Source organism: Arachis duranensis, chromosome 10 (genome assembly GCF_000817695.3).
Source record: "Arachis duranensis cultivar V14167 chromosome 10, aradu.V14167.gnm2.J7QH, whole genome shotgun sequence".
Lineage (NCBI taxonomy): Eukaryota > Viridiplantae > Streptophyta > Magnoliopsida > Fabales > Fabaceae > Arachis > Arachis duranensis.
Genome location: NC_029781.3, coordinates 94,728,802 through 94,734,841, shown reverse-complemented (window position 1 = coordinate 94,734,841; position 6,040 = coordinate 94,728,802).

Below are 6,040 nucleotides of genomic sequence, written 5' to 3'. Positions count from 1 at the left end.
TATGGTGAAATAAATATTAAATAATTTAATATTTATTTTAATCAAATTAAATAAATAATTAATATATTTAAATAAATTAAATCAAATGAATAAAAAATACTTTTAAGAATATACTAATCACCTATAATCGATGATCCACTCTGAAAAATAGTTCATCAAAAGTTGAAATTAATTCCTACAACATTTACATAATTCACTTTTCTAGGGACATAATTGAATCTAAACACAAATAGTGTATATAATATTAAAATCGAATACATCCAAGTGAGACCTAATTGAGAATGAATACATCTAAGTGAGAATAATTGAAAAATATAATCTGATTTGTTAGTATAATTGATAGTAGAATAACATTGAGTCACTTTTACAAATGTTAGGGATACAAATAAGACGATTTAAACGTTAGGGACACAAATAGGATTTACCCCAAACGTTGGAGACAAAACGATACTTTACTCTTATTAATATAATTAAAATTATTAAAAATATTTTCGATTGATAATTGATAAGTAGTTGAATAATGCATTAAAAATTGATTTTATATATAACTATAATAAAGATATTTTCCTAAATTAGTATAATTATGCATTATTACTTAAATACTAATTATAGTATAATTATAATAGATATTTTTATAAACTAAACTTAGAACAGAAAACAATGCATTTATTTTGGCGGGAAAAAGGATTCATGAGAAATTGACACCTCACTTCTATTAGATAGAAAAAAATCCAATTTTAATATATTAAGTAGATAAATAGATTATATTCTATTAATAGTTTAACAACTATCAAAATTGAGTATGTTCTCTCATTAAATCATTATTCATATTTTTAGCAAATTATCTTTTTTCAAAATTAATTATTTTTTAAAATTAATGCTAAAATATATTATTTCCCCAAATTATTTGCCGCTTTGCTAATTTTTTACAAATCCAATATTTGTCTTTTTTATGAAAAATTTATAAGTCAATGATTAATTAATGATCATGTTAGCAATAATTGAATGTGATTTGTATTTTTCGTATAACATTTTGAGTTATTGATTCTAAATAAGTTTAGTTTAATAGATTTATTCTTTAGAATTCTCTTAATTTTAAATTTTGTTAATATGTATGTATATAAATAAAGTGATAAAAAAATATTTTATAATAATAATTATAATAAATAATTAAAAGAAAATTTTTTACACTAATTTAAAATTTTGCTTTAAGATTGAATCGAACAGACTAAACTTATTAAACCAAACATAAAATAGACTCAAAACTTAACTCGACACCACGTTAATATGTGGCTTCAGCCACTCTTCTCCAAAAAGAAAGGGAATCACGTTGAATGCTAGATGGAAGGGGGAAGAAAGTGTGAAACCCCAAATATTATTCACCATAACATTAAATGTCCATAACTTTTGATCCGGAATTCTAATTGATAAACCGTCAGCAATCACATGTTCATCTTAAAATTATCTATAAAATTCACAAAATAATTTGGTGAGAAAATCTTAAAATTTTACTTAGCTTTTCCCTTATTTAATTCAAAATTTGGAGATTTTGAATTTAATAGATTATGTGATTTTGATGTTTTAAACTTGAGTTAGCTTGAGAAAATTATTAGATTTTATTCATTTGATGCGTGAGTAAGATAAGAACTCTCAAACCCTTGTGAATTCTTTAATTATATGAGTTTAGATATTGAGCTTGTGTATGTGGATGTAATAAAATGAATTAGGAAGTGTATATGTGAATTGGAGTATATTTGTGAAAATTGGAAGCTTGGGTTGTGATTTGGTTGCTGGGATCTTGGTGGTGGAGGCTGAGACTCTGTCAAATTGAGGTGTCTTTGGGTTTAGGGAGAAATCGGCCACGGTATGGTTTTGGTTTCTCGTATGTAGTATATGATGTGTCGTGAAAATTTAGGCTAGATGACCCTAAGATAGGTTGTATGGTATGTATGGTTGAGGATTAATGACTTGTGTTGATAATTGTTATTTTGACAGTTGAAATGTATATTGAAAGATTGACGATGGTAAATATTGAGTAATAATGATGATGAGATTGTGTGATGATAATGAATTATGAAATGATATTGCATAGAGAGGATTATGTATGGTTTGTGTTGAAAATGATTGAGAGTAATTTGGTTAGCAGTTAAATAACGAATAATGATTATGAGTATGGGGTTGTAATGGTTGTAAAAAGAGGTTATGTAATGGTGTTGTTTTTGTAAAAACTGATTTTTGGACCAATTTCGGCGAGTCATAACTTGGCTTTCAAACCCTCAATTTTTGTCAAACTTGATTTAAATAAAAATTGGGTCCGTGAAGTTTATGTCGTTCAAAGAACGGATAAAAAAATATTTTAAAACGAAAGAGTTATGTGCGTTTAAAGTTTGGTACACAAAAGTGAATTCTGCAACTTTACTTATTTTTGGGGGAAAATGGAGGCATGCGTACATGACTGGCACACGCGATACGGATGGTGGGCATTGCCCAGGCGTCTCACATACGTAGAGTAGTCCGCGTATGCGAACCCTCGCTTTTTACACCCCTGCGTATGATGGACACACTTACGTGACACAGGATTTCATTTCAGGTTCGCAGCTCCGCGTACGCAGGATGGGAGATTTTCAAGGCCGTGTACTGAGGCGCTTACACAAGTCTCTGTTTTCGGAGCACATGTGATTTTTTTATGTTTTACCAATCCTAAGCTTTTTGACCTCTTTTGCTTATTCTTTTTGGTCCAATACCTTGCTTTGGAGCTTAGGAAGGATAGTAGACCCATAGAAAAAGTTGAGAAAAGAAGAACTTGAGTTAGAAAGTTATAAATGAAGGACTTGATATTAAATGAGCTGAGAAAGTGTGGGAGGCTGAGTATGAGATGTATGAGGTTGAAATGATGCCGATTAATTGAAAATAATGAATTATTATTGAAATATGATTGATAATTAAATGATTAAGATTAATTGAGAAAGTGCAGAAATGTTGTGAGTATGTCGGAGATGCATATATGAGTTAATGAATGAATTGTAATTGAGGCCGGCTTGAGATTGTTGATGATGAGTATATTTGAGTTTTCTCTCTGTTGTAAAGTGTGTCGGACACTATATCCCAAGAGCGTGGCAGACGCTATATCCCAAGAGTGTGGGAGCACTTTATCCTGGAAAGTGTGTTGGGCACTATATTCTATAAGTGTGACGGACACTATATCCCAAGAATGTGGTGGGCGCTATATCCCAAGAGTGTGGGAACACTTTAACCTAAGAAATGTGGCAGACATTGTATCCCAAGAGTGTGACGGGCACTATATCCCAAGAGTGTGGCGGCATGTCAAAGAAATGATATCCTGGTTAGCTATCGAGTGTGTCGGATTCTGGCAAAGTAACCAACACATGAGTTCACAGTAGAAAAGGCATACATCATATGCATATATGTGTTTTGTTTGATTTTGTATTAATTGGGCTTGCCTATGTGAATCAATATGCTATTTGCTATACTTGCTACCTGCAATAACTGTACTCTACTTGTGTTTGTCTTTGTCTGTATTATTTGTGTGTGGTTTTAATGGAGTTTTGGAGGATTGGAGGAAGACGGTAATTAAGGCTTAAGTTAGAAAGGAAATTAGAAATAAGAACCATAGATCACCTACCCTATTTATGGTCTTCAATTTATAAACTTTAAAATTTAAATCTGAGTGTCAAAATTTTAGAATTGCCTCTAACTTTTCAGAGACCTTATATATTATGTATGTGGACATCATTACCATGCTGAGAACCCCCGGTTCTCATCCCATACAAATATTGTTATTTTCATGTGCAGGTCGAAAGGAACCTCACTAGGTGTCTAGAGTTCCTATCACAATAGAGTTGGGATGATTTGTTTGGGTGTTTTATGTATATGTATATATATATGTTTAGATTTCTCCTTTTGTGCTGGTTACACTGATGTACTTCTTAGAGGCTTTTTATGGAGAACTAGTTTTTTTTTTTGAGTATTTTGGGACTTGGATTGTATATGTATGTATATGATATTCTCTGGCTAACCTTAACTTCGCCGATTAAGCCCAGAGCTTGAATATTTTGTATGCTTTGACACTCCTTTCTTATATTGCGTATGTGTGTCTTTACTTTTCTTTATACGCAAGTAGACGTTATCTTGAGCGTTAAGCTTTTATTTTTACGATTTTGCTTTAACCAACTTTCAAGACTCCTCGAATAATATGTATATTTTATTTTAGATGTCGTAGTACCATACCACCTCTGTTTTACGGCTTAAGCGTAAAGTTCTGTGTGGTAGAGTATTACATCAATCATCTAATTAATGTTGACAAAATAAAATCAGTGTTTTCCAAACTAATAACTTTACTTAAATAGTTGAAATTTTTTTGGGGGAAAGGGGCAAAGATATTTAAACTGTATCATCGTGAATTTAAATTATCACTAAAATTTAATTATATCTTATTTGCTCGTTAAAAATCTTTTAATTTTAATCCTAGTCATACCCTAATATTTCCTACCCGACTCTATTCAACCTTACCCGCAAACAAAATAAAATTTTTCAATCAAACATAATATGTAATCAATCCATATTTCATATATATTAATAAAATAAAAAATACGAAATTACATTCATATTAAAATTAAAAGCAACAAAATATAATAAAATTTATGTTAAAATTATAAAAAAAAGGATGTGTGAGTTTAATCTCTACTAACTTCATTATACAGTTAGTAATATATTTTTTAACAATATACAAATAATATATTTTTTAACAATATATTCGATCCTACTCGCAGTTTAATTCACTATGCTCTCAACTTTATCAGAACGAATTGGGCTGGATTGAATACCTATTTATAGGGCTAGTATTGCTAGTCCTATGCCAAAATGGCCAAGGTGGGTTTGATAATAATACAAGATTTTAGCTAAATTATTACATAATAAGAGCACATATTAAAATAACCATTAGTAAAAATTATTAATTTATTTTCTTTAATAAATAAACAACAAATATATTAGAAATTTAAATTAACTTTTCTAATTGAAAATTCTAAATTGTGCCCTTATGGCACATGCTAGTTGAACCCATAAAAAATGCAGGATTTAAAATTTGTTGATAATCAATTGTGATTAATTTATGCAGTAATAATTGAAATCTTTTGATGTAGTATCTTTAGCAGGAGCCTCATTCATGATAATGTAACAAATAATAAGTAAGATTTAGGAAAAATTAATTCTCAAATTTTCCCATAAAAAATAATTTATTTTTTAAATTGGTATTTAAAAGATTTTAATAATTATATCGATTTTTTTGTTAGTTAGATAATGACGATAATGTTAAGAGCCTCTTGACACGATAACATAATAGATTAACGTTGTAAATCCTAAATAATTAACTAATAAATTAATTATTAATCAACGAAATTAGAAAATTAAATTTTATAGTTTAATAAAGTAGAAATAATTGCAATGTGAGTTTTGACACTAATTTTAACAAATTTGGCTCAAAATTAAATCAAACAGACCGAACCGAACCCGAATCAAGCCCAAGAACCTATGGCCCACCCTATAAACAGGCAGCGAGCTTCTTTTCCCTATTTCACTCGTGAAAACACATTTAGAAAATGGAATTAATGCTAAAACCCTAACCCTCGCCACCGAAAATTCAATCGTCCATAACTTCCAATCTGGAGTTTCGATTGACGAGCTGTCAATGGCCACGTGTTTATCTCGAAATTCTCTTCAATTCTATATAAACAAAGTGGTAGGAAATTATCATTTCTCTCCCAGTTCTCCCTCTTCTCAATTTCGTGATTTTAGAGTTTGGGTATTGAGGAATTGAATGATTTTGATGGTTTAGATGAACTCTAGCAGCGGATAATCACTGGATTTTATCCAATAGATATGTGGGTAAGGTAAGGAACAATTGAACCCCTGTGAAATATTGAATTAGTGAACCCTATGATGATTATAGTGATATTGTGTGAATTAGATTGTGTTCTTGTTGATTTGGAGTTTAATTAGGAGGTTTGAAACAAAATCCGGT